Source organism: Eschrichtius robustus, chromosome 17, assembly GCF_028021215.1.
Source record: "Eschrichtius robustus isolate mEscRob2 chromosome 17, mEscRob2.pri, whole genome shotgun sequence".
NCBI lineage: Eukaryota > Metazoa > Chordata > Mammalia > Artiodactyla > Eschrichtiidae > Eschrichtius > Eschrichtius robustus.
The window spans coordinates 49,532,739-49,553,837 of record NC_090840.1 but is presented as its reverse complement, the minus strand read 5'-3'; the positions used below and the strand labels follow the sequence as shown (position 1 = coordinate 49,553,837).

Below are 21,099 nucleotides of genomic sequence, written 5' to 3'. Positions count from 1 at the left end.
GTTGGGTAAAACGCACCACATTTAAATTCATGAAATAGAAAAAAAGAATTCCAAATGACATTGGTACTATCTCAGATATGTGTCTCTGCTTCTTCTTTGGAATCAGACCATTAGCTGAAATTGGGTATACCATATTCTAAGTCTTAAACAGAACCTTTTAAGGTAATATTTTACATCCATTTATTTAACAAGCAGATCATCTATTTTAAAAAGTACACTCTATCTAGAAGAGCTTAACATGTAATGACAAACATTCCCACAATTAATCACTGTGAAAAAATGATCAAAACGTAACACATCATTACCTGCACACCTATTCCTTTTACACACACACACACACACACACACACCCCAAAATAAAAAGCACCTCATCTATTTACAACACTGGCAATATACTGTTCTGAGGACTCCGTAAAATATGCTCAGATATCCATGACGGACCAGGATCATGTACTATTCTGAGACCTTCAAGACTAGTATTTTAACTTTAATTAGAAAGTGTTAAGGCTATAAAATGAGTCTTTCATTTTAGAAAAATTATTTATTGCTGGCAGAATTCAGAAATAGTCAAATTGTCTAAAGAACAAGAAAAAAATAAAAACGAAGCAGGAAGATTGAAAATGCCATTTCTGTGTGAATTTGTGAAACCTCTACACTATCAACAGAGAAAAGAATACCAATAAATTAATTCTCAAAAAATGATAACCAAACACTAATGAACTTCAGATGAATTAATGTAAAAGAAAGTGAATATGGCAAAGCTTTGAGACAAAATGAATAAATAAAATTCAGTGTGAGACTAATTTACAGTCTTCAATACTGGTGGGCAGGGATCAGTATTCTGCAAAGAGAATTGGTCTTTCCCTTTCTAAAGATGCTGTGCTTTATTATAGGAAAAAGTATATATACTTTGCACCAAGGTAAATCACCTTACAAAGATCAATACAGAAAATGAAGAAAGAAAACTGTTCAATATTAGAGATACTCCCCCTCAGTTTTCTTTCTTTCATAACCTTAGTCATTACGTGTCTTTCGAAACAAACAAAACAGTGTCTTTCCTCTTCTCCTTAACTCTTTTCCCTATGTCCCACAATCCAGTATGTCTCAGGCAGGTTTTTATTTCAAATATGAAATAGTGTAATCAGGAATATTTTACTGCCAATTGTGAGGGTTAACAATTTGGAAACAGATGCAGTGTATTCTACAAACATAAATGAGCCAAAAGTGCTGACACTGTTTCCCCAAACCACTTAGCACTAAACTGATTTACAGACAGTTGAGATAAAAGGGTTTCTTTAATTCTACATGATATTAATTTAAGCAGTGGGAATGTTCAAGGAATGAAGGCATTAAAGAAGATATAAAGCATAATCAATTCTCCTGGAAGAGGAGAACTGCTGAAATGCCTGGAAGAGAAGGAAATGAAAATGAGCAACATATAGTTTTATTTGCTCTGTAACCAAATTTCTACTTTGGAAGAAAATACTGCTTTGTATTAGGAAATGTAAAATGTATTGCATGTATAAAATAATATAAATTAAAAATACATAACATTTATATAAATATATACAATTTATATTGAAAAATATCATGATTATTAATTCATGATAAAATAGATAATTCATTTCAAATTTGTGAAATATTTTCTTCATATCTAGAAACCCAAGCATTCAGTGCTTGATTCACTTTTTTAATCCTTCCATAGGCCTTTGTACATATATAAATGTTTATAAACTCAGCATGTATTTAAAAAAAAGGGGGCGGGGGGTTCCCTGGTGGCGCAGTGGTTAAGAATCCGCCTTCCAATGCAGGGGACACGGGTTCGAGCCCTGGTCCAGAAAGATCCAACATGCCGCGGAGCAACTAAGCCCGTTAGCCACAACTACTGAGCCTGTGCTCTACAGCCCGCAAGCCACAACTACTGAAGCCCGTGCACCTACAGCCTGTGCTCCGCAACAAGAGAAGCCTCCATGATGAGAAGACTGCGCAACGCAACGAAGAGTAGCCCCTGCTCGCGGCAACTAGAGAAAGCCCGCGTGCAGCAACGAAGACCCAATGCAGCCAAAAATAAATAAATAAAATAAATAAACTTATTTTTTAAAAAAAGCATTCAGTGCTAACTAGTATTCACGTCTGAAAGTTATTACTGGTTTAATCATAACTTAATCATCAAATTTTCATTACTGTATAAAGAAATATAATACTGTTAAAATTTTAAGATTCCTTAAAACTTATGATTGCAGATATAAACAATGCAAAACCAGAACAGTTATTGCTTTTAAAACTAAAAGTAACCTCAAAGACTAGTGCTGTCTTTCAAGCAATTAATATATCAGTAATTACTTTACAGTTTTAAAAGAGGTGTCGAAATTATAGCAATGCAGAATTTATTTAAGGTCATATGGTCAGCTAACAAGACATACCCTCAGTTGCTACAGCTTGTCAAGATATGTTACAATTAAACATTTTCTAAAGTGACTTACCACTAACTAATGGCACTTCTTACCTCACTTAAATTATTACACAGACACCTACATAATTAAGGAAACATTATCATAAAATATTTCTTGGGTCTCATGACTCAGTGATATGATATATGGATTATAACTTAAAAAATAAATATAGGGTATTTTAAATATCCTTATTTTTAAATGCTATTCTTTGCTTCCTGATTGTTTTCTACTTTAGCTTTTTCTTAAATAACTGAATAGCCAATTATCCCTTATTAAGCTTTTTTAATTGAATATGTATTTTACAAACACCGTGTTCTCAAAACTTTAACAACATAAGAAACATGATTCCCTTTCCAAAACATTTTCAACTATATACATTGTATTTACAAAAATAATAAAAATACTTATAAACATTTACAACACAAACATCCTAGATAATAAATTCATTTATCATTTCCCTTAACATAACACATAGTACATGTAGACATTTTAGTCAATTTGAGTTAAATCTATTACCTTCCCAAGACTTCTGCAAAAGAATTGTTTACTGCCATTAGATGAAAGTCAAGACTGACTAATGCATAAAAGCTTTGCCATGTTAACCTTCCTAATAAATGAGTATTTGTTAGGAATAAAAGATACACATTTGTGTATTCATTTTATATTACTGACAGAGTATATCAATTTACTTAAGTTGATAAACTGGTTTACTGAGTGCATTAGAACACTATGACACTGCCTCTACAGCATGAGCCTGTATTTTGCACCAGGGAGACTTAGGTAAATATCCTAGCTCTAACTATCCCTTAGTATTAGAGGAGAAATGCTAATTCCTAATTCCTCTGCTTTTTCCACATGAAGTGCTAAGCCATTTCATGCCTTTCCCTTCACAAGAATTGAGTGGACTATTTCATTACAGTAAAAGAACCAACTTAGTGACAAAAGAAAAGACATAAGAATAAAGAGCAAAGAAAAAGGAAAAAAGTTTAAAAAAAAAAAGGTAAAAAGTAAAGTCCTGATTAATTTCACTTCTTTCATTATTTGGTATTATTATTTAAAGAATTTTTTTGGAAGATAGGAAGTTCACGGATGACCCAAGGACTCTTTCAGTTCAAGAAACTATTCCAAATACTAAATTAAAGAGTTTGGGGACTTCCCTGGTGGTCCACTGGTTAAGACTTCACCTTCCAATGCAGGGGGTGCGGGTTTGATCCCTGGTCGGGTAGCTAAGATCTCCCACATGCCTCAGGGCCAAAAAAAAAAAAAAAACCCATAAGACAGAAGCAATACTGTAACAAATTCAATAAAGACTTTAAAAAAAAGTGTGATAAATGAAAGAGTCTGAATCAATGAATTGTATTTCATGAAAACCTCATACAGAAGGGAATTATATGGAAGAAAACCTGAGTCGTGGAGATCATGTTTATCCATAACTTGGCACCTCAAGTATGGTTTCATTCTCTGGGGCTCAGGTGAACCACTTTAAAAACATGCTAAAGCTGACAGGTATGACCAGCGACTAGCTGTGAAATTAGGAATAGAGCAATTTTGGTATTGAAAATAACTGTTACTCTGTAGCACAAGATTCTATCATGTTATCAGTGCCAACTGATGGACAATCTAGGTCAAACAGATACCTAAGGATATAAAAAAGGAACAAAGAAGTCAGGTATGTGACAATCTCTTAGATTTGTAAACCGTCAGAGAAAAGGTGACAGGTTAAGTATAGGTATAGATGAGAATACCTAGTAAAGCTATAAATATGAAGAACACCTATCTTTAAAGAAAGTGTAGAGGAAAGGAGCCCATGAATGATATTCAAAAGAAGTAGCCACTATCCACAGAAAACAAATCAAGGAAAGTGGTTATCCAGAAGTTAAGAAAGAATTTCAAAAAAGAATCAATGAACATCAAGGATTAAAAGGTTTCCACTGGATTTGCAAATAAGAGGTTTGTTCTGTTAACTGAGTAAGCTGAAAGAAATTTTAGCATTTTTAGATGACAACAAGGGTTAAATAAGGAGGTTATAACTGATGAAGCAAGTTCCGTAAAAACGTAGTGCATAGCATATAGTATGCACTCAATAAATATTTGCTTTATGAAGGAAGGAAGGAAGGAAAGGAGAAAGGGAGGGAGGGATGGACTGAGATGGATAAATGAATAAAAATGGCTTGGTCCTAAGCAATGTCAGCAGACGAAAGACTTATTCCAGGTAAGGTAGATTCATTTGTTAAACAAGTATTTACTGAATTAAATATATGCCAGATATTATTCTAGGATCTAGGGAGAGAGCAGTGAACAATATAACCTCACTGTTCTCATGGATCTTGCCTTCTAGTTGTGGAAAGAAGGATAATAAACTAATAATTAAATGACATATAGTATGTTGATGGTCCTAGATGTTCTGAAGAGCACTTAAGCAGGGTAACAGAACAGGGTGCTGCCACTTTAAGATAGGAGAGTCCAGAAAAGCCACTCTGATAAAATGACATTCCACAGAGACATAAGGCATGAGGCTACTTGGGAAAAAAGTGTTCTGGAAGGTGAATAGTAAGTGTAAAGGTCCTGTATCAGGACCCTGTTTGGATGGGAAGTTGTCAATGCTTTCATTAAGGTAATAAGGAGGTTGTATGCTGGGTAGGGGAAATAATCAGATAACCTTGAGGAAAGTGGTGAAAATTTATAATAGCTTTCATAGGGAGTGGAAAGGTATTAAAGGAAGTATAAAAAGTTTACAAAATTATCAATGAGGGCTAGAAGTCATTTTTTCCCAAAAAACTGTCAAGAACTTCAGAAAGGAAGCTCAAATGTCAAATAGTTGGAACGATCCAAGGCTACACTTCCTTCCAAGAAACTGAGAATCCACAATATCCAAAATATATAAAGAACTCATGCAACTCAATATCATAAAAACAACCTGATTAAAAAATGGGCAGAGGATCTGAATAGACATTTTTCCAAAGAAGACATACAGACGGCCAACAGACACAGGAAAAGATGCTCAACAAAACTAATCATTAGGGAAATGCAAATCGAAACCACAATGAGATAACATCTCACACCTGTCAGAATGGCTATTACCAAAAAAGATGATAAATAACAAGTGTTGGCGAGGATGCAGAGAAAAGGGAATCCTTTCTGCACTGTTGATGAGAATGTAAATTGGTACAACCACTATGGAAAACAGGATGAAAGTTCCTCAAAAAATTACAAACAGAACCACCATACGATTTAGCAATTCCACTTCAGGGTATTCATCCAATGAAAACAAAAACACTACTAGAAAAAGATATGTGCACCCCAATGTTCAGAGAAGCATTATTCACAATATCTGAGATATAGAAGCAACCTAAGTGTCTATCAACAGATGAATAAAGAAAATGTGATGTAGGAGGAAGATATCAAGCTGGCAGAGTAGGAGGACACCAAACTCATCTCCCACAATGAACATATCAAAAAAATACATCTACATGTGGAGCATCTCTCACTGAAAACAAACTGGAGACTGGCAGAAAGGCTACTCTATAACCAAGGCTGTAAAGAAAGATCCACAGGGAGTCGGGCAGGAGGGAGGAGAAGCAACAATTGGGGGAACCTGTACTCCTAACAGGGGACACAGAAGAGGAGGGTAATATCAAGGGCTCAAAGATCCACCCTGGGGAGTAAGTGGTTTGTACCACATTTTGGACACCTCAGTCCTAGAATCCAAAACCAGGAAGACAAGTCCCCTTAGTTGGTTGGAAAGCAATGGGACTTAACAGAAGAAACCAAGACTCTACTCCCGAAGAATGCATGTGCAAACTTGCTAACTCCTCGAAACAAGGCAGAGGAAGCAGACTGAAACTGCCCAGGGCTCCGGCGGGTTTCCTGCGACAAAGGTCACAGCACGTGCTCCTGCCTGCAGCAGGTGCCTGCGCCTGCCCCTCTTACTCTGTCTGGCTCAGCTCCCTCCAGGGCAATAGCTGACACTGCCAAAGAAAGTACGCACCTGGGGATGGAACCAGTCAGACCCAGCACTGCATCTGAACAGGGCGAGAGCAGACATTACTGGCACTGACAGAGAGTGGTGGATTACGAGCCATCTGGAGCTCTGATTGCTGTGTCAGGAACGTTCCAGCTCGAATGGCACTCGACACTGGGTAACCTCTCCAGGCCCTCTTGCTCCAGCGATATTCCCCCCTGGGGCAAAGGTGTCATTGCCAGGAGGGAGTATAGTACAAACTTAGAGGGAATGGAACCAGCTCAGACTGACCTTCAGGGCTTCTTGTCCAGCATCTGGGAATCCAACCCTACCCACCCACATATGGATGATGACCACTGAGCACAGGAGAAGCTCCAAGCTCACATCTGGCTCTAGCGCTAACAGCAAAAAGAAAAGCAAATTAGAAATGAGGACAGTTTAAGGGACCTCTGGACATCAGCATACTAACATTCACGTCATAGGGGTCCCAGAAGGAAAAGAAAGAAAGGGGTCAAAAATGTATTTGATGAAATTATGGCAGAAAACTTGAACCTGAAGAAAGAAACAGGTAACCAGGTAGAGGAAGCACAGAGAGTCCCAAACAAGATGAACCCACAGAGACCCACAGTAAGACACATCATAATTAAAACAGCAAAAGTTAAAGAAAGAATTCTAAAGGCAACAAGAGAAAAAGAATCACATAGAAGGGAACACCCATAAGGCTATCAGCTGGTTTTTCTGTGGAAAGTTTGTAGGCCAGAAGGGAGTGGCAGATATATTGAAAGTGCTAAAAGGGAAAAATCTACAACCTAGGTTATTCTACCCAGCGAGGTTATCATTCAGAATTGAAGGAGAAATAAAAAAAACTTCTCAGACAAGCAAAAACTAAAACAGTTCATCAGTAATAAGTGATATGTTAAAGGGTCTTTGCTAAGTGGAAAACAAAAGGTTACAAAAAGAAGAATCTATAGGAAAGGAAAAATCCCACTAGTAAAAGCAAACATATACTAAAGGCTGTGGATCAACCACTTAAATAAGCTAGTACAAATATTAAAAGACAAAAATTGTAGGGACTTCCCTGGTGGTCCAGTGGGTAAAACTCCACACTTCCAATGCAGGGGGCCCAGGTTCGATCCCTGGTCGGGGAACTAGATCCCACATACATGCCGCGACTAAGAGTTCGCATGCCGCAACTAAGGAGTCTGCATGCCGCAAAAAACGTGCCACAACGAAGATCCCATGTGCTACAACTAAGACCTGGTACGGCCTAAATAAATAAATAAATAAATAAATAAAAATAAAAATAAAAATAAAGACAAAAATTGTAAAATCAACTTTAGCTACAATAAAGAGTTAAGGGATAAACATGAAAACGTAAAATATGACTTCAAAAACAAAACATGGGGGATGGGAGTAAAAGATGTAGATCTTTTAGAATGTGCTTAAGTTTAAATGACTACCAGTTTAAAACAAATAGATATAGGTCAACATATATGAACCCAAAGGTAACCACAAATCAAAATTCTACAACAGATACACAAAAACTAGAGAGAAAAGAACATAAGAATACCACTAAAAAAAAAAAAAAATACCAAAGAAAATCATCAAATCACAAAGGAACAAACTAAAGGAAGAAAAGAACAAAGAAGAACTACAAAAACAACCAAAAAACTAAGTAACAAAATGGCAATAAGTATATACTTATCAATAATCACTTTAAACGTCAATGAACTAAATGCTCCAAAAGACACCGGGTGGCCTATTGGATTAAAAAAAAACCAAGACCCATCTATATGCTGCTTATAAGAGACTCACTTCAGAGCTAAAGATACACACAGACTGAAAGTGAGGGGAGGTAAAAAGATATTTCATGCAAATGGAAATGATAAAGTAGGGATAGCAATACACATATCAGACAAAGCAGACTTTAAAACAAAGTCGATAACAAAAGACAAAGAAGGTCATTACATAATGATATAGGGAACAATACAAGAAGAGCCTATAACATTTGTTAATATATATGGCCCTAATATAGGAGCACCTAAAGACATAAAGCAAATACTAATAGACATAAAGGAAGAAACTGATAATAATATCGATACAATAATAGTAGAGGACTTTAACACTCCACTTACATCAATGGACAGATCATCCAGAAAGAAAATCAATAAGAAAACAGTGGTCTTAAATGATACATTAGACCAGTTAGACTTAATAAATATCTAGAGGATATTCCATTCAAAAATAGAATACACATTCTTTTCAAGTGCACACGGAACATTCTACAAGATAAATCACATGCTAGGTCACAAAACAAGTCTAAACAAATTTAAGAGAACAGAAATTACAGCAAGCATTTTTTTTCTGACCCCAACAGTATCAAACTAGAAATGAATTACAGGAAGACAAATGGGAAAGACACAAACCCACAGATGTTAAACAACATGCTCCTAAAAAACCAATGCGTCAATGAAGAAATCAAAGAGGAAATCAGATAATACCATGAAACAAATGAAAATAAAAACACAGCTTTCCAAAATCTATGGGAGGCTGCAAAACCAGTTCTAAGAAGGAAGTTTATAGCAATAAAGGCCTATATCAAGAAACAAGAGAATTCTAAAATAAAAAACTAACCTGCCATCTAAAGGAATTAGGAAAAGAAGAACAAATGATACCTAAATTCAAAAGAAGGAAATAATAAACATCTGAGCAGAAATAAATGAAATAGAGATAAAAGAAACAATAGAAAAGATCAATGAACTCAAGAGCTGTTTTCTTGAAAAAATAAACAAAACTGATAAGCCTTTATTTAGCCAGGCTCATTAAGGAAAAAAAAAAAAAAGAGAGAGAGAGAGAGAGAAGACCCAAATAAACAAAATGAGAAATGAAAGAGGAGAAATTAAAACCTATATCACAGAGATTAAAAAATCATAATACAACACTACGAACAATTATATGCCAACAAATTGTACAAGCTAGAAGAAACAGATAAATTTCTAGGAACATACAATCTTCCAAGACAGAATCAGAAAGAAATAGACAATCTGAACAAACTGATCACTAGTATGAAATTGAATCAGTAATCAAAAAACTCCCAGCAAACAAAAGTCCAGGAGGTTCTGCCAGTGCAAGGCAGGCCACAAAAACTAGAGGCACTGCTGCCATGGTCAAAAAGAGGTCACCTGATCTGGAGTAGTGAACAACAACCACACCCAGAAGTCTTGTCGTTGAAATGATGATCTCAGTAATGGTTGAACAGGAAGGGCCAACAGCTCTACTAGCCTGAGATTGTGAATGTGATTGGAGAAAGCATATTCCTGACTGACGTGGCACACAAGCACAGTGGATGCAGAAGAATTGAGTTATCTGGACACTCCTAAACAACCTTGAGACTACACATATGTATAGAGGACATGTGGAAGGGCTCAGAGGAAAGTAAAAGTTTGGCAGGTATGAGAATGGCCAGAACACTGAATACACAATCCTAACACATATAGAGATCTATCTATTAGTAGAGGACAAAAGCCTTATTTGAGAACTACCTCTGTTCAATTTTGGCTGACCATTAAGATAAGAAGACATAAGGGTGATACCTAAAAAGCCAGGGTTAAAAATAAAACCAAGAATAATAAGAACAGAACAAAACTGAGCTGAGACATCAGTGGTCACACAGTTAGGAAGAAACAGATTTAGCCCAAGGAAGTTACTTTACAAAGAAGCAAACTAGCATAAAAGAACAACAACTTTCCAGGGAAAAAGAAGAATACATAAGCACACACCTAAAATTCTCAATATTTTAAAAATTTTAGACAAACACAGAAATAGGAAAGTGTACCCTATTTCAGGAAAAAAACCACAGTCAATAAAAACTGTCTCTATGTGCCAAGAGATGTTGCATGAAGCATAACAAAAGACAACAATGTAGCTACTATAAATGTGTTCAAAGAACTAGAGAAAAAGATTTTTTAAAATTCAAGGAAAGTATCAAAACAATGAATCAATAATCTCATAAGGAGAAAGAAAATACAAAAAAGAACCAAATCAAAATTTTATTTTATTTATTTATTTTTATACAGCACTTATTAGTTATCTATTTTATACAAATTAGTGTATATATGTCAATCCCAATCCAAATCAAAATTTAAAGTAGAAAAGTACAATGACTGAAATGAATAATTTAGTAGAGAAGCTCAATAGCAGATTCATGCTGGCAGAAGAAAAAAAACAATCAGTGAACCTAAATACAGATCAATAGAAATTATCCAATCTGACTAGGGAAGAAAACCAAAAGGAGACCAGGAAGAACAGATAATCCCCAAATGACTGCCTCTGGGAGGGAGAAGAATGTCCATGCTAAAGAAATGTACTTGGGGATCGTGTTCAAGTCTATTCAAGTAAGCATTCAACATCTCCCATTATATACAAACACATAAGGACAGCCAATGTTATCAGGATCTTCAGGATCTAGAAAAACGGGCAGGGCACTTGGGGTCATTGAGGTAGCCAGGGAGATCAGTCAGACCAAGAGTTGTCCAGAGTCCAGAGACAGTGGTCTCCCCAGGACACAGGCACCACTCTCACTCAATCTGCCACGTAAAGGTCTGTACCATGAGCCCTTCCTTGTTGGCCTAACAGAGGAGCAGCACCAGCCATCCAACAAATCCAAGACATGACCCTACTGGCAAGGAGAGCATCTAGGAAGGCAAAGCCATCATGTCCTTGAATCAAAGCCTAAATAAACTCTTAGGATTTGGCTTAAGTCGCAGCTTTCCTTAGAAGCTAGAGGTGTGAGTGTTTCAATCCCCCACTGCCCTGTGGAATCTAATGCAGCGCCCCCACCCCCCACCAACCCCACTTCTGGCATATTGTAGATACACTTTCTGTACCTGTGCATTCTGCTGCCGGGTGAGTAAAACTCCAAGATTGGAACAATAAGCGTGTTAATACCACATACTGTCCTTAGAAGTCTTGTGGCATTAATGGAAGGGACAGGCACAATGGTGGACATGAGATTACCCCTCCCAGAACCTCCTCCACATTGGCCTGTGTGGGAACCAGCCCAGCATATCTGTATTCCACAGAATGCCCCAGAGGGGGTCTACCTTTGCATCTCTCTCCTGCCTGCATAGCACACTGATCTTTAACATTTTCAGTAACTCAGAGACATCTCTGGGACTTTCACATAGCTCCTGTCAACATGTCGGGCCATTAACTATAAACTTGATTTTGATGCCTTGCTTTTCAAGAATAATTACCCTGTACCTAAAATGTTAGCCTATTTACTGCTTGTGCAAAAACACAACAATAACATCAATGTTCTACAATTCCTGAAAGTAAAAAAAAAAAAAAAAAAAAAAAGTATCCATCCTGAAAAACAAGAAAAATATATTGAAGAAAAAATTAACAGAGCCTCAGAGAGCTGAAGCGTACTAACCTAAAATGGAAGGCCCAGAGGAGAGAAGAAAGAAAACAGCACAAAAATATTTGAAGAAATAATGGCTGAAAAATCTCCAAATTGATGAATAACATTAGTACATACATCCAAGCAGCTCAACCAAGCTCAAACAGGGTGAATACTGAAACATAAATACCTATAGATATTATAGTCCAATTGTTGAAAACTACAGAACGAGAGAAATTCTTAAAAGGAGCAAAAGAAAAATAACATCACGTATAGCCACAACTACTGAAACCCGCGTGCCTAGAGCCCATGCTCCACAACAAGAGAAGCCACCACAATGAGAAGCCTGCGCGCCACAACGAAGAGTAGATGCCGCTCGCCACAACTAGAGAAAGCCCGTGCACAGCAACAAAGACCCAACACAGCCAAAAATAAATAAATAAATAAATTTTAAAAATAATAATAATCACTTCTTTATTAAAAAAAAAGTGGTCATCATCAAGTGATTTTTTATTTTCTCCTGTATATGTTACTTGCTTTCCAAATTTCCTTTGATGAGGGCATTATGCTAAGTTAGATAAATCAGAGAAAGACAACTACTGTATATCACTTGTACATGAAATCTAAAAAAGCTGAACTCAGACAAATAAAAGAATGGTGGTTACCAGGGGCTGGAGGGTAAGGATATTGGAGAGATACTGCTAAAGAGTGCAAACTTGCAACTATAAGATTTGAAGATCTAATGCACAGCATAGTGATTTTCAGTCAACAATACTATATTACACACTTCAAAGTTCCTAAGAGACTAGATCTTAAACGTTCTCACCACAAAAAAAGAAATGATAATTATGTGACCTGATAGAAATGTTAGCTAACACCACAGTGGTAATCATATTGCAATATATGTGTATCAAATCAGCATGCTGTACACCTTAAACTTACAAAATTTTATATGTCAACTGTATCTGAATTTAAAAATTCCCATTAATTAGAATGCTACCTTGGTATCATTTAAAAACCATATTTTTAAGATCTTAAGGCAATGTAAATTATATAGTTTATTTTTAAAAGGTGAGCAGGATATTAGATCTGCCATATTGGTTTTTGTTTTTAAAATAGGTGTTTGTGTGGGAGGGTGGAAAATGCAAAATTGATTAACAGGAAATAAATAAAGTAAGGTTCCTTGTCCAGCCTTTAAAAGTCATAGAACCCAGAGGTAAACAAATGATTGAGCAGGATGAATGTGAGCTACTGAGAAGAGAACAATGTCCGTAGCAATTATATTAAATATGTTTAGGCAGTTCAACAGCTTAACTTCATTTATTATACATGTATGATGGCTTCCAAGAAATTTATTTAAAAACAACACCATCAAGAACAAATCTAAAGCTCTTTTCTGAGCTTCCTCTTTTACTCAGGCAACCTCATTTACATACGGTTTAAGAATTAAAGTCAAAGACACTGAGTAAAGCTGGGGGAAAAAACTACTGCAATAGTACATCATCATCTTTCAGAACAAGTGGAAATTATGATTATCAAACTATGATATTTTAAAAATATCTATACTGTAACAATACATATGAACAACTAAGGTGACCAGAATTACACGGAAAAAATAGCCCTCATGTTTTTCATAGATGCTCAACAATTTTCACATCAGTTTCTATTAAAACTCACTAAATCCAACAATAGCAGAGTTTTAATTTATAAATGATCTTTATATTCCAACTCTGTCAAAATATTTTATTAAAGTCACAGGCAACTCTTTCAAAAAAGGAAAAACAAACCTCGGCTAGGCAAAGGGTAGAAACCCATCTGCTCAGAGGTGTGAGCTAGATGTAGCAAATTACATCTGCAAGCCTCACTGCAAATACTCTCTAATGAAATTCAAGATGTTGATTTTGACCCACACACCCTACACAGATTGGATCTGGCCATATTAGCGATCATCTCTCCCTTCCCATGGCAACTGAAATCAGATGACACATTTCAACAAACAGTTCCTCATTTTGAACTTTGAAGTCCAAGTTCAGTATAGAAGAAGGCTCAAATCTATAAAATGAGAACCCTTTTGTTCATCATATTGATCATCTTTGTAATGCTAAAGGGTTTTTTTTTCATTTTGTTCATACCATATTGACTAGATCACTGTATTTTGAATCTAAACAACTAGATTCAAAACTTAAGGTTTTAATAGAAATTTAGAACTCCAGAATGATAACCAAACAACACCAAAGACAAAGAGCAAGAGAAAAATAACTTCACAGGAGTTATGAATCCAAGCTAAAAATAAAAGATAAAGAAAGCTTTCACTGAAAACACGGTCTTCATAACCACCAAAGTCAAATGGTGAAATATCAAAATTTTAACTAAAAATTCAAAGTTGTTTCCCACAGTAGAATACAGACAATGAATCATTAAGCTCCATTTTTGCTTAAATTATCCTGACTTGGTTTCTGTTGTGTACAACCAAAGGATATCAAGGTATATATACATCTAAATACCATCTCTCTTTTCCGTCTTTCTCAAATATGTTTTTAAAGACACTGGAAATTTGTTATATTAATTTTTCACTTTCAGTTTAGTCCTTAAGGCACCATCATCTGACCTGCATTAACACTATTCCTCTGAAAGTACTGTGATAAGAGAAACCAATCACCCAAAATTGTCAAATCCCTTTCACACCTTTTAGTCCTCATCTTATTGGGCATCTGTGCTACATTTAAATGACTAGATCGTGTGTCTTCCATGATACTACTGCCTCATGGGTTTTTCCGTACTTACCTTACTCACAGTTTTCAACATAGATTATTTTTTTTTCCTTTTCAGCCAGTGAACATTAGTGTTTCCCCCTTTTTCTATCTGGATTATACTTATTTGCCTCTACGTAAGTGATTTCAGGTGATCACATCTTTTTTCATGGTTTTCCCTGCTATCACATCGTGTATCTCTAACAGTGATTCCTCTTTTGAGCTCTAGACCCATATATGCAACAGCTTATTAGATACATTTACCTGAATGTCCCACAAACACTCTACAGTATGTGCCAACCTAAATTCATCCTTCCTATCTTCCACACCCAAAACTAAACCTCTTTCTTTATTTGTAATCATAATATTAACCATATAAACGTCTACACAGACATCCAAGCTAGGAACCATGGAGTTATTCTACACATTTACTTCTCTTTCACTATCTATAACTAATCCAGTCACAAAGTTTTGCCAGTTTTTTTGTTAAATATTTCTCTATTCTTTCCCATTTTCTCCATCCCTATCACCACCATTCTGGGTGTGACAGTCATGTTTCCAGACAACTATATAGCTAGATGCAATATCTAATCTCCTTGCCTCCAATTTTCCTATCTTCCCCTGAGCCCATGCCCTCTCAGACTTTCACCAAATCCATCATCTACAATTATCAAAAAACATTTACTGAACAAAAATGAGTTGAACACAAAACAATAATAGTATTGGAGAAGCAGACTAGAAAGAAGCACAATCGGAAGGTGGTATAGATTTAGGTACATTGTATATCTGGTTGATCATGAATGATTAAAAATATTTATCTACATTCTGAAACCGGCAAAATGACATTGAGAGAGAAAAAAAGCATTATAAATCAAAATGAGGATGAGAACAGGAGAGGACAAAACAGCAGATAAGTAATATCACGAAATTTTTAAACATATAAATATAACAGATAAATAGCAAGTGACTGAGGCCCAGAGAGATAAACCATAAAGGATCAATCTGATTCATGACAACCATCCTTCAACAGGTTCCAATACTCAAATATGTTTGAAAAAGAGAATGCGGAATGACACTGAAACCAGGAGGACTAGTTGAAAACTGAAAGTGAACAGACCTCCAGATTCTTTCTCAATCTATGCACAGGTATAAAGATAAAGAGTAAACTACTTTTTACATGTATGCATCAAAGGGTTATACTCAAATATTTTTACAAACAACATTTAAAATGAAGAAAAAATATATACTTATGGTCTTTCAGAAGTTAATATCTACGGTTTTTTTAATGCCTGAAGAAGTTTTAAATATCTTGAAATAACCTCCTTTCCTCAAAGTAGGTTTGGCCAATGAGAATAACCAGGTGGTTAAAAAACTGAAACCTAAAGTAAAATTTAGGTTTCAATGTTGATTATATAGTCACTCTATAGTCTCCTAGGGAGTATGAAAAATAGACTTTAGAAGTTTCTATTTGATTCTAGTGCTCTCCATCTGGTATATGATATTTTTAAAAGTTGAAAATAAACTAAGATTCTAACTCAGTTCTAGAAAAAAAATCAGAGAATATAATAACATCTTATGATTTAAAGATGGAGACTTCTGTAGTTCTTAAGACATTCATAATATATTGGAAAAACAAGATAAGAATAAAACAATTTATCAAATGAAAAGGACAAACAGTTGAAGTTGGCAGGAGCGCTGCAGGAGTAAGAGGGATTTGAAATGAGTATTGAAGAGATAACAAATAGTACGGTAGTACACATCAGTCCTTTCATAAAATCCATTAAGGGGGTGCTATAATATTGTCATAACATCTTTAACCTCACTGGGGGATTCTATTTCCAGAAACAATGGTAGATTTCATTCCCTGAATGACCCTTACACTAAAAACAAATGAAAATGATGAATGTATTTATAAAATGTTTATATGTAACACATACTAAGATTAAAACTTATATTTGTTTACACACACAAACACGCACATGCACACACACAATATCTCCTTAAAATCATTAATGAGTTTCTCCAAAAAGTAAAGATTATTAATGCAAGGGAATGAGAGAAGCCAGAAACTCAGAGGTAAACAAAACAAATCGCTTGAGGCATTTCAAAACGTGAAATTGAACATCCTTGTTCACAAGTAAGGCTGATTAAAGACAAAGCCCTAGGCCAATTAGTACTGAAGAACTTAACAGGACACAAGGCTTGTATGCAAATGGCTACGATACTAATGTTAGGGTAAACTAGAAATAAAACTGCCCCATTTTTCTGCTCTCTACATGACCCAACTAAAACTCTACCAGAAAACTGAACTTTGAACAGAGTAAGAAAAATACTGATAACCACAGCCAATCCTGTAAGTTCTAACTCAAATTTTTAGTATATGAGTGGCATAAAAACCTCTAACAAGGAATTTAGTTGCAAGTGTTCCTGAACTGGTAATACTCCCAATGTATCAGAAGTAAATTCAAGTATGTATAGGAGGAATCTTTCGGCTACTCTTCAAAAAATTTCTATAGACAAATTTCCAAAGAAAATAAATAACCTCTCTCCCTATAAAAAAGAACAAAGAATGCACAAGGAATACTAGGCCTAGTAGGGAAGAGTCGGCAGGAATTAGACAATAATATAAAATAAATGATTCATGTATCAAGAAACACAAGGAAGCCTTGAAAATTATGAATAAAAAGGAGTTTTAAAAATCAATCAAAATGAAAAAAATATCATAAGTAAAAATTTAAATTTAATAAAGTGCTATAAAGTTCAGAAACAGGTAAATTAATTTATGGTTTTAGATGTCAAGATGCAGTTTGAATCTGAAGAAAGAGAGGCTCACAAGGAACTAGAGAAGATCTCCTGGGTGCTGGTAATATTTTTGATCTTGATTCAGATGTAGGCAACAGGGGTAGGTTTATTATAAAACGTATCAAGCTGTGAACTAAGAGTTCTGCAGTTTTCTATATGATATATTTGAATTCTATAAAAGTTTATTCAAAAAATTCAATGAATAACTGTTTAACAGCATATTAGACCCAGCTTTAAAAAATTAATGAAATGGAGGATCAGATTAAAGAAATTACTGAGAATGCAGGTCAGCAAGTCAAAGAGAAAAAATATAAAAGTACAAAGAAGAGACAAGAATAATACAGTAAAAATGTGAAAAATTCTAAAATATATGTAAGAAAGAATGAGGCACAGGCAGTATCTGAAGAGATTATGCCAGAAAACCTGCAGAACTCATAAAAGACACCAACACTAAAACTTTAAAACACAAAGACTTAAAAAATTCTGAAAGCTGCCAGAGAGGAAGGACAAAATACCTTCAAAGAAACACAAACTGCAAGTGGACATTGCAGATAAATATTTTCATTGTCAATAGGACAATGAAAAGCAAGAGTCAGCCCAACGTAATTTTTAATGGGTCAGACAAAAATAACTACCAACAAAGAAATTATATATCCAGCAATATATCTTTCAAAAAGGAGGGCAAAATAAAGACATTTTCAAACAAACAAAATTAAGTTTGCTAACAACATATCATCACAAAAAGGCAAAAGGAAAATGATCTGAGATAGAATAAAGGACTGAATTGTAAGAAGGAATGTCTAGTAAGGCACTAGTATAGGAGTCCACAAACATGGCCCATGACCAAATCTGACTATCAGATTTTGTAAATAAAGTTTCATAGAAACACAGTCATGTCAGTTCATTGACATATTGCCTACGGCTGCTTCTGCACTCCAAAGCAGAGTTGAGTAGTTGCAACAAGACCACGTAACTGGCAAAACTGAAAACGTTTACTATCTGGCTCCTTACTAAATAAATTTTCCAAACCCTGCCCTGATTATATATATGCAATAAATATAAGCAATTATTTTTTTTAAGTGATAACCCATTAATCCAGAGAGGATGATTGAATTAAAGTAGTTTAACACCTGTGTGTTGTTCAGGAGCAGAGTAAATAACTTGATTTAATGCATAATTTAATAAATTAAATATGCAGCTTAATATTTCTAGGACCAGAGTTGACTTTGAGGAAAGGGTGTTAATTTCTAAGATTGAAAGAAAAAATAGTTAAGGAAAAATTTCCAATCTAGTAGGAGAAAAAAGGAATTAAAATAACATATATTACAGTATAAAGGAAAAAAACTGTTATTTAAACAACTAAATAAATTCAAACAAGATAGTGAACAGATAACAGGAGAAATGGAGGATGGGAGAAATGGGAGAAAATATTTGCAAATCACATATCTAATAAGGGTCTAATATCAGAATATATAAATAACTCTTACAACTCAGCAATAAAGAGACAAATACCCAACTAAAAAGTGGGCAAAGGATTTGAAAAGGGACTTCCCTGGTGGTCCAGTGGGTAAGACTCCGTGCTCCCAATGCAGGGGGCCCGGGTTTGATCCCTGGTCAGGGAACTAGATCCTGCATACATGCTGCAACTAAGAAGTCCACATGCCACAACTAAGAGTTCGCATGCTGCCACTAAAGAGTCTGCATGCCGCAAGTAAGAAGCCTGCATGCCGCAACTGAAAATCTCGCATGCCACAACGAAGATCCCACGTGCCGCAACTAAGACCCAGTGCAGCCAAAATAAATTTTAAAATATTTTTTAAAAAAAGAAAGGATTTGAATAGAAGAAGAAAATACAGAACAAGATCTACAAATGGCCACTGAGCACATGAAAAGATGCTCAACATCATTAGACATTTTGGAAATGAAAATCAAAACCACTAGATACCACTTCCCACCCCCTGAGAAGGCTAGAATCAATAAGACAATAACAAGACAACAATAATAAGTGGTGACACAGATATGGATAAATTAATATTGTAAATCAACTATACTTCCACATGAAAATATGTGAATAAATTAGAACCTTCATTCATTGATGTGGGATTGTAAAATGGCACAGATATTTTGAAAAACAGTCTGTCAATTCCTCAAAAGCTAAGCACAGTTACCAAATGACCCAACAATTCTACTATATATATCTAATAGAAATTAAAACATATGTCCATGCAAAACAGTGTACAAGAATGATCATAGCAGCATTATTCATAATAGCCAAAAAGTGGAAACAACACAAATGTCCATCAAGTAATCAATGAATAAATAAAATGTGGTATATCCATAAAATGAATTATTCAGCCATAAAAAGGAATGAAGACATACATGCTATAACAATGGTTCTATGAAAGAAGTGAAAGATGGCTTCTTTCACGTACCACTTATAATGGTACGTGAAAGAAGCCAGTCACAAAAGACCACAAATTTTGTTATTTCATTCATATGAAATGTCTAGAATAAGCAAATTCATAGGGATAGAAAGACAAGTGGTTCATAGGGTCTGGGGGGAAGGGAGAAAGAGGAGTAAGTGCTAATGATATACCAATTCTTTTTAGGGTGATAAAACTCTTCTAAAATTTTATGGTGATGGTTGCATAAAAATTGTAAATACACTAAAAATCATCTAACTGTATACTTTAAAAGGAAGAATTTTACAATATGTGAATTTTATCATTGAGTTTTAACAAAAAGTCAAGGTACAAATCATTTTAATCTTACAAAAATTATTCCAGAGTTAAAATTTTTAAAAAAAGGAGGAAGCACTCCCAGCTCACTTTATGAGCTTTATGAGCTCACTTCACTCTAGCATATCTTTGATATGACATGTAATAGCTATTGTGATAATAAGGAATTCCCTATAACCAAAAACAAATAACAAAGAACGGCTATGTCCAATATGCTAGAGAAATTATCAAGACAAAGAGCACTTAAGAAGAACTCTAAAGAAGTTCCTTCTAACTCTCACAATTCTATGATTTTATGATAATGGTATTCATATCATTAAGTACCAACATTAATTTCTGCCAGTAAAATCATGCTTACTTTTGATAAACCTACGAAAACTAGATTTCAATGGAAATTTCAATAGAGAAAAGGAGAGAGAAATCGACATTAAGTCAAAATCAAAAATTGCAGACTGTACCTGCTTTTCAATAACAGTACTGTGGTAATCTGAACGATATCAGGATTCAGACACTTACATCCTAATAATACGAACAAGGTGTTGACCTATTTAGCACTGTCAAAAAATTTGAGGCTTGTTATTAAAATATAGATTCACATTATTTACTTTGTGACTCAAAACTTTTCCAGGTTCACACAGTTTGAAATGAATACATCAAAGTTCAAAAGGGTATGAACCTGCAACTGAAAACACTGCAACATCAGAAATCAAGTATTTACTGAAGAAAGATCCATGGCTCCAACCATCACACAATTATCTACTTTATTTAAATAAATGAGTAATCTAGAAATATATCATGCTTGCTGTAAATAATGTATTCATTTGATTATGTATTTATGATACATCCATTCGTAAGTCAAGTGGCTTAAATTAAAATCAACCTACTTATAATTCTTAGTTCAGCCTAATGCAAACATCTGAAACCAACTTTCTTCTCAAGTTAATTTTGTCTATGTTTAGCATTTCAGTGATTATACTGTATTCTATATGATCTT

General features: G+C 34.9%; 1 protein-coding gene across 7 annotated transcripts in view; it reads right to left on the bottom strand.

The window, feature by feature from the left end:
* The window catches only part of VPS13B (vacuolar protein sorting 13 homolog B), a 765,002-nt gene that overhangs the window by 389,926 nt on the left and 353,977 nt on the right, over positions 1 to 21,099 (bottom strand). The window lies entirely within an intron of this gene.